Source organism: Lepidochelys kempii, chromosome 20 (assembly GCF_965140265.1).
Source record: "Lepidochelys kempii isolate rLepKem1 chromosome 20, rLepKem1.hap2, whole genome shotgun sequence".
NCBI lineage: Eukaryota > Metazoa > Chordata > Testudines > Cheloniidae > Lepidochelys > Lepidochelys kempii.
In genome coordinates, this window is record NC_133275.1 from 6,008,571 (window position 1) to 6,018,062 (window position 9,492).

At 47.4% G+C, this 9,492-nt stretch overlaps 1 long non-coding RNA gene across 1 annotated transcript; it reads left to right on the forward strand.

Moving 5' to 3' along the window:
• The first annotated feature begins 213 nt into the window (after positions 1-213).
• Positions 214-9,199, forward strand: LOC140900621 (uncharacterized). The gene is made up of 3 exons (XR_012155683.1): positions 214-395; positions 1,329-1,447; positions 9,125-9,199. It is a non-coding gene; the product is annotated as an uncharacterized lncRNA (long non-coding RNA).
• Positions 9,200-9,492: the final 293 nt, after the last annotated feature.

Genomic DNA, 9,492 nt, shown 5'->3' on the forward strand with positions numbered 1-9,492 from the left:
CCAAAGCAGCAATTCCCAGCTGCTCTGCCAAAGTCTGTATCCATTGGTCCCTCAGTCACACACCGTGACAACTCGTTGTGTGCATCCAGATTTAGGTGTGGCTGACGCTGCACAGAGTATAATTTACAGTATGACATTTTGGCTTGTCGTTTACCGAGTGGTGGTGCTTTGAAAGGAGATAGCCGCGACTGCAAGAAACTGTCCTGGTCCCAGAGACTGTGTGGGAATCGGGTAGGCAGGAGGCGCCTGGGAAGGGGCTCTCCTTCATCAATCTATATATTATTTTTATATTCCAGCTAAGAAAATGTCGCCGCCACCAGAAAAACATGAGCACACACACAGTCTGGGGACTGGGAAAGCCATTGCTGTGTTGACCTCAGGAGGAGACGCACAGGGTAAGGAGATAACAGCACTGTTTGTGTTTGGAGTCTGTCTGTTTGAATCAATGGGCATGATTTTCAAAAGAGACTAGAGGTTCTGGTTGCTTCAGTTTTGGGAGAGCCCAGCGGGAGAACGCTGGAGATTTTCAAGAAATGCTGAGCACTCGCCCACATTGCAGCAGGTCCCTTTAAGGCAATGGCTCTCAAGCTTTCCAGATGACTGTCCCCCTTTCAGGAGTCTGATTTGTCTTCCTTACCCCCAAGTTGCACCTCACTTAAAAACTACTTGCTTCCAAAATTAGACATAAAAATACAAGTGTCACAGCACACTAGTGCTGAAAAATTGCTGACTTTCTCATTTTTACCATCTAATTATAAAATAAATCAACAGGAATATAAATATTGTACTTACATTTCAGTGCATAGTATATAGAACTGTATAAACAAGTCATTGTCTGTATGCAATTTTAGTTTGTACTGACTTGGTTAGCGCTGTTTCTGTAGCCTGGTGTAAAACTAGGCACATATCTAGATGAGTTGATGTACCCCCTGGAAGACCTCTGCATACCTCCAGGAGTACATGTACCCCTGGTTGAGAACCACTGCTTTAAGGTATCTCCAGTTGGGAACTCAGAACCCCCCAGTTGTTTTTTAAAATGGTGACCAATGTGTGTGGTATAGATATGTCGGCAAGATCCTTTCGGGAAACCCAATCCTTATGTTGGCGCTTAAATGCGGTATTCCCCGAGCATCCAAAATCATGAGTTACACCTCCCAAAGTCATGAGATAGGCATAAAAATCGGGGGGGGGGGGGGGGGGGGCTTGAAGGAAACAATAAATTGTGGGTGCATTTTCTTTGCCTTTGGGGTTTTGAGCCTTTAGGAGTCATGTTTTCAAGCTTCTCTCCATAACCCCAAAGGCTAGAAACATACTTCTTTTTTTTAAAGGAGAGCTGAGATTCTCATCATGTGACTCCGGGAGCTGGGGCTTGGAGAACATTAACTATCATGAGACTGGCAATAAAATCACAAGGTGTGATCTTGGACCAGATGCCAACCTGGCTCAGGTGACCATGAGCCCTTGTGGCTTTAACCACTACTAGGGAAGCACTGCAATGATCTGTGATGGCACCTAGAGCCTGTTATTGCTTTCATAAACCATCAGATAAAAAATACAATAATGCCCCTCTTACAACCTGATTTGCAAATGGGGCCTCTCATTCCAAGTGTATTGATTGCGGGGTTAGGGGTGGCTAAAACAGAGCCCTCCAAAAATCAAGCGACCCAAAATTTCATATAGATATAAACTTTAAAACAGATCATTTTTCAGAAGCCGCTTTGGCAAATGTTGAGGTTTGGACACTACAGGGAAGAGAATCAGGTACCTGGATAGATACCCGTATTTATTTTAAATTGGGGAGCATCAAGTGTGACGTCCTGTGAGCTGATTGGCTGAGTGAAATATATTTCTATTACTCTTATTCTGCTTCGGCTAGCCCTGCAGAACCCACACGGCTATGGGAGAGGGGCCTGAAGTCTATGCCTCTTGTGGAACCACAGCATTATTGACTAAGTCCCGACTGCAAGGCCCGATTCTGTCCTCACTTATGCTGTTGGACTCCTCTGGTGGCAAGTTTCACTGTGGATGGACTATTGTCTCCAGAATTCGTGCCTGAGCGTGAGGCCTTGCAGCTTCTTGGCTTTCAGACCCCAAGCGGGGCTGATGGGAGTACGCATTTTCAAGTGGGTAGAGCACAGGACTGGGAGTCAGGACTCCTGGGTTCTGTCCCTGACTTTCCGCGTGATGCTGGGCAAGTCGCTTCCCCTACCCCTGCCCCATTTTCCCTTTCTGCAGAAGAAAGATGATCACGCTCCCCTGCCCCACAGGATCAATGTTTGTGAAGTGCTTTGATCTCCCCAGCTGGAAGGTGCTTATTAAAGTGACTCTCGTGTGTGGACAGAGCAGGTCTGGAAGTAAAGAGACCCATTCCAGTCAAGCAGCACCATGGGCTCCAGTGCAGCTTGTAAGCTGCAGCCTGCATTCGGGGGCCTCGCAGAACAGCTCCACGCAGCCAAGCTTGCAAGGGCTGTGATGGCTTTTAGCAGGGTGCAGCATGGGCTGACCCTTCAATCTCCTTGCCCAGGGGGCAGCTCTTGGTTGCAGCAGGCTCTCCTGATGCTTGCAGTCAGGGAATGCAAGGAGGAGGGTTGTGTGCAGGAGCAGAGAGCTGGGCAATGCTCCCTGTGTACTCTCCTCTCCCATCATACACTCATTATGCACTCAAACTCTAGCCCACCAGAACACAACACTTTAGACTCCCCCTTTGCTTCCTTCCCTGCTTATGGCACAAACAAGGCTCTGCCATCCCTGTCTCTCCTGCTGTCACTGTCACTCAGAACCCAAACTGGGGGGCCAGTCGGCTGCCGTTCATCAGGTCCCTACCCTTTGACCCGTCCGGCTCAGGTGATCCTACCAGGAGTGAAAGCTCCAACTGGCATAGCTTCCAGGGACAGTGAGACACACAAGCCTTCCTCTGTCCTCGCCCCAAGGTCCAGTCCATCTATTGTTCTTATTGATATCGAGGTAACCAAGGCCCCTTTGCACTAGGTGCTGTGCAGACATATCCCAGATGGCCCCTGCACTAAGAGGTGAGACAGCAGGTCTGTGCAATAAGCAGCTGGGAGAGCACCAAGGAACAGGGGTTCTCTGTGTATCTCACATACAAACCCTCATTTCAAGGCCTTTACTGTATTTGTCCTCACACACCCCTATGAGGCAGGGCAGGACCCGTATGAGGCAGGCAGGGTTATCATCCCCATTCTGCAGATGGCGGGGGGGGGGTACAGAAGTATAGAGAGACTGACTTGCCTAAGAAGCTGGGAATTGAACCCTGGGTCTCCCAGGACCTAGGCAAGTACCCTAACCACTACACCATTCTTCCTTCCACATATGAGCTGTATCTTAAGCTCACCAGAGTCTATGACTGAAGATGTCTTTAAGCATGTCCACTATCATTTACATTAGGGGCAAAGCATCAACATGTTAAAGGAAACAGAGGAAACTCCCGGAACGGCTCAGACCCGAGGTTCATCTAGCTCTGTGTCCTGTCTCTGACAGTGATCAGCACCAGATGCTGCAGAAGAAGTTGCAAGACTCCTGCAGCTATGGGATATGTTCAGAGAGTAAAGCATATACATGGCGGTGAAATTTCTTGGATGGCCGTGTGTGTGTGTGTGTGTGTGTGTGAAGCACAAGGCAAGGTGGTAGCGTGGAGGGTAACTGGAGGAGAATCTGGGGCTGTGGAGATAGCACGTACCATGTGCACTCATTAGGGTGGGTGGTCACACATTAGTAAAGTACTGGTTGGTAGTTGGTATCAATCCTGAAGGTATTTAATGGGCAGGCAGGAGCTTATCTCATGATTACAGGAATAGGTGGGAAGAACAACAGGGGAAGAGTTAAGGGGAACTTACTCTGCATTTCCATACTTGTGTCTGTTTCAAGATTTTCCCTAACTGAGAATTTTCTGGCTTTTCCACTGTTTGATTTCATTCTAAATCACAACATTCTTCTCAAGTTTGATCCCCTTAAGTTTTTGATCAATATTTGCAACCTAACTCCAGTTTAACAAAGTTTTTTTTGGGTCTGGGAATTTCTTAAGTTTTTCATTTCAAGGGAAGTTCTTTCATACGTTCAATGTTGTTGGTTTCAACTGAATACTTTCAAAAGTGACTAGAGATTCTGGGAGCCCTATTTAAGGCACGTTAAGGGCCCAGATGCTCAGAAAGTGCTGAGTCCTCAACCCTTTGAAAGTCAGGCCCCTTTAAGGCATTTCAGGTTGTGCACCCAAAATCCCTAGTTGCTTTTGCAAATCCTTGGCTGGGTTATGTTTGTCTGTCCCTGTGTGAAGTACTACTGTGCTGTAAATCACAACAGAAGATCTGCGGCGCTCAGAAATTTCTGGGACCCTCCGCCCCCCCCACAACCTCCCCCGGTTTATAAATTGTGCAGGAAGCTTAGGGGGGGAGGATTGGTGCCGGCAGTGCTTTGGCATTGCCTAGCCCTCTGCTCTACCTCCACTGATCTTGCAACTCTACAGAACTCCCTTCCCATGTGAGAGAGACAGCAGCTTGCAGCAGGGGGTAGAGAAGTGACACACTCATCCTCAAAGGGTAGAACAGGGCTGGAGGAATCCCCATGTCCCCTTAGCTGAGGGATGTCCTGCACTGGAGCAAGAGAAGAAAGGGGCAGGGAATAGACCTGATGGCTTTGATCTAGGATGTGCGGGTGAAGTGGGAGCTGCAGGGCTGGGGGTGATTAACTGGGCGACACCAGCCTGATGCTCCAGGAGCTGGGATACCAGCAACGCATCAGCACTGGCAGGAGCAGACTTGGCTAATAGCATCATTAGCTGGCGTGACTGTATGGGGGTCCCTCTATGGGAGAGTCAAACCATCTCCCAGCTGAATTCGGGTCTTTGGGCTCAGAGCCAGCTGATGCACAAGGGGAGAAACCGCCCTTGATGTGTAAGAAGGTAAAGATGACCATTCTCTCTCTGCCCCCTGTAAACTGAAATAGAGCCTCGCTTTTGGAAAGGGGTCCAGTCTTGATTTATCTTGAGAATCCACCACATCCCTTGCTCCAATAGTTAATCACCCTCCCTGTTAATCATTGCATTGTAATTTCTGGCGTGAATTTGTCGAGCACAAATATCTTTTCTCCTTTGTCTTCGTTCTTAATATCTCCCCCCACTGCTTTGCTATTACAGTTTGTCTGCAGGCTCTCGTCCAAGATTGCATTGTGACCGACAAACTCTCATTGTGCCTTCAGACAAGGCCGCTGTCCGCACACGGAGGGTAGCTGTGGCTGGGAATACCCCCGTGGGAGAGGGGTTGTAATCCAATCGCAAAGTACTCCTCTGTCCCAAGGAGAGGCCTCTCCTGCTGGGGTATTTTCAGCCACGCAGGCGCGCCAGGTTAAATGTCAGCAGACCAAAAATAAAATGTGAAAATCATCTGAGGGATCAGGTGCATGAGACAGCATCATCCAGCAGTAAGGGGCTCCAGGAACACAGGAGGGCTGGGGAGGGCTGAGTTATATTAGGCAGCATTGGGAGGTTCTGCTGGGCAAAGAGATGGAGGACAATTTGGGGAGCCTAGAGCCCCCCCATGTGATACAGAGCCAGCTCCTTGCATGTTTTAACGTGGCATGGGTTTAGGGCAGAGGCTAAGCTGGCACATCAGCTGCTGTGCTGAGCCACTGCCCATTGCCCACACATGGAGTGGGAGCAAAGGTTGCAGAGGGAGCGGCAGGGTCTTGAAGAGGTCCGCTAGAGGGGATCACCCCACACAGGGGATGGATCGTGATGTGTCTGTGACACAGCACAAAGCCTATTTGAGTTACTGTGTGACACAAAAAGAAAAGGAGGACTTGTGGCACCTTAGAGACTAACAAATTTATTTGAGCATGAGCTTTCGTGAGCTACAGCTCACTTCATTGAATGCATGCAGTGGAAAATACAGTGGGGAGATTTTATATACACAGAGAACATGAAACAATGGGTGTTACCATACACACTGTAAGGAGAGTGATCAGGTAAGGTGAGCTATTACCAGCAGGAGAGAAAAAAAACCTTTTGTAGTGATAATCAAGGTGGGCCATTTCCAGCAGTTGACAAGAATGTGTGAGGAACGGGGGGGGGGGGGAATAGTTTTACTAATTAAATAAAACTATTTCCCCATGTTTATTTCCTCCCCCGCCCCCACTATTCCTCACACGTTCTTGTCAACTACTGGAAATGGCCCACCTTGCCCTATCTCAGAGCAGTGTTGGGACGGGAAAGTTTCTTTCTGACCACCAGTTAGTTAGGGGCAAGCTTATGCCCTGAAGCATGACAGCTTATGTCACTAATTTACTATATTAAAGATGGTGAGGTGCCCAGATGCTAGGGTGATGGGGGCCATAAAAGTACCTTAGATAATATCTTGTCGTTTACATTGAGGGAGCACCTAAAGTCCACAACCAGTTTGGGCACTATTGTGCTAGGTGCTGTACAAAGCTAGGATAAATGACACTCCCTGCCTCAAAGAGCATCCAACCTCAAAGCCAAGATGGAGCAGGTAGATGAGACAAACCAGTGGCCCAAGGTGAGGTGGGGGAGACAGGGTGATGTATAAATAGAATAAGATGGGCACAATTCTTAGCTGGTCAGTAGCAATGGTCCCAGCTTTCCACCTGCCCAGCCATCACCAGGTTAACACTTGGAGGAGGTTCCCTTCTATAGCTGGCCAGTTTCTGGGTGGTGGCCAGGAGGGGTCTGGAGAAATCTAACCATTCCCAAGCTCTGATGGGACATTAGTCTGTGTGCCAGAATCCAAATTTAAATGGAACCTGTGGATATTTCTCTTTAATAGGGGCACGTTCTTTAAGCCATCTCTGCACTCTCTGGCTTTTGCGTTGACTTGGGGACCAGAATGACCCCTGGGGTAAGTTAGAGCAGCCTCAGGGACTAGTCTAACTTTTACAGCAGCTTCCCAAGGGCTTCAACCCAGCCCAAAATCCCTGTAGCACAGAGTGGTCTGAGCACATTCCTTCCTGTCATGCCCCGGCCCATGCCAAGACCCCCAGGGGGGTGCAGCATAGGGTCATTTACATCTAGAGCTGGGCAAATAATGGGATGTTTCAATTCACTGGCATATCCAACTAATTGGGGGAGGGGAAAATCCATTTTCGGACCACAGAAAACACACTCTTTTTACGTTTTTGGCTACTTGAAAAGTTGGGGGGAAAATCCTGTTTTGGGTTGAACAAAATATTTTGTTTGGCCTGAATTGAAACATTTTGCTTCAATTTCGAGCATTGTTTCAGGTTTTTATATTTTTTAACAAAAATTTCTCAACAAAAAGTCCTTTCAGATAAAAAATCAAAATGTTTTGCTTAAACAATGTTGAGATGAAACTTTTCAATGTTTTTGGAGTTTTCTTTTAAGTTCCCCCCCCCCATTGAAATGATTTGCCAAAATCCACAAATTTCCTGAATGTTTCTGTGTTGCTGAATCAACAATTTTTTACCGGGAGGGGGGAGTTTTTGTTGAAAAATTTTACCCAGTTCTTCTTACATCAATCTTCTGCTGGTTCTGTGCCAGATGCCCTGCCACCATCTCCTTCTGGCTCTATTACAGCCACTGCAGGCTACCAGAGTTGTGTAGAGGGATCTGAATTGGGCCCTTATCTGGTTGAGCTGCTGGAGCTGACAGGGCTGCTTTTCCTGCCCACCTCTGGGCGAGTGCTTCCATAAAAATCCACCCCTGCTGTATCACGGCCGCTTAGGCAGCACAGGGATTCATGGGATTTGCTTCAATCAAATATGTTCTGAACATTGATGGCTTTGATAGAATTTCACATCAGAGAAGCACAAGGGTTGCTTGCAGGCTCAGGGCCTCAACAGATAACGGCTGGAGGAAGGACAGGGTGCAGTGAAACGCTGCGTGGTTGAACAGGGAAGCTCCACACAAGTCACGTTTGCTCCACAATTTATCCCGTGATTACTTCAGTGGTGGTGGTGTGTTGTGAATGGAGGGTTCAGTTCTGTCATCAAAGAATAGCATCAACCTAGTGGTCCACAGCCACTTGATGTGCCTTCTGTGAGGTACAGAGAGATCTGTAAGGGGAGGGGCTCTTGGACAATAGAGGAGAAGTGTCCACCAACCCCTTTTGAGTAGGCCTGACAGAATTAGATTTTTTTGTGTTTTTTATCATTTTGATGGAAAGTATAATGTTTATTTGAAGCATTTTTTATTTTTATTGATTTAAACATTTATTTTATTGATTTGCAGAAAATTATGGGAGGTCAGACGATAATTATTTAATAACCGTAGACACCGAGATTCAAAAAGTTAAAGCTTCATAACATTAAAACACAAACTGCCAACATCACTTGTCAAAAGCTGCAAAGCAAAGAGCCTTAAATCAAACTCTAACCCATTCTTAAGCAGCATTTTTCTTGCTCTGCCTATCAGTGAATCTCAATGATCATGGATGAAATATTTTTTGTGTGTACAGGGTGAAATTGACATTTATCGACATTTATGAAGAAAAAGCTAACCCCGCTAAGTCTGCTTTTGAGGCATCCTCCTTCCAGAGACTGAGCTGGCTGGCACCAGAGCAGAGCTGGAAGAGGACAAAGAGGGCTTCTGGGAAGGATCAGCAGATATAGGGGCCTGGAATAATGCTGCCTCCTTCCCATGCATCACACTGTTGCACCATCCTGCATTCACTTTGGGCCAGCCATCTCTTGTTAATGGCTCCATGAATTCCTATGAGACACTTGACTAGGCTGCCCCCAGCTGTGTAGGGGAAAGGCTTGACTAGTGCTGAAACCATTCCTGTCCTGTAGGAAAAACTAGCCTTCTCCTGCAAGTGTCAGCTGAAACCTGGAATCTATATCCAGCCCAGAACTGCTCAAAGCCCCTTCCTGTTACTGCATCAGAAACCCCTGAGCTCCATCATGTTGGCCAGAAGGGACCATCGGAATCATCTAAGTGGTAGGACATTCCAAAAGCATGGCACAGGCCAGAGAATGTTACCTGGCGATTCCGCTGCCGAGCCCAGCGGTTTGTGATTGAATTGGAGCACACTACTGAATCAGAAAGCCAAGTCCTGCAGAGATTCCCTTCCATTATGGAATGAGATGGCAGGTGTTTTGCATGCAAGAGTGATTTCTCTCTCTCTCTCTCTCTGCACAGGCATGAATGCGGCTGTCCGGGCTGTGGTTCGAGTGGGTATCTTCACAGGAGCCAAGGTGTACTTTGTTCATGAGGTTGGTACGATTGTTTCCTTCTTGGATGGCTTCCCCACCTCTGCTCTGAACTGCATCTAGCTTTGCTCTCATTGGGATTTTAATAACGTAATGTCTCCACAGTACATGAATCATTATAAACGTAGCCAGTTGTGTCTAGAAAAATCCCCATGGCAAAGGGCGATAGAAAGGGAAATCTCTTTTGATTTTCATGGGGTGCTTGACGTAATATCTTACAGTTAATCCTTGGCCTCCACCCTAACTCCCTGCCCCAAACCAGAACCTACATCCCTGTACCCCAGCCCGCTACCCCAA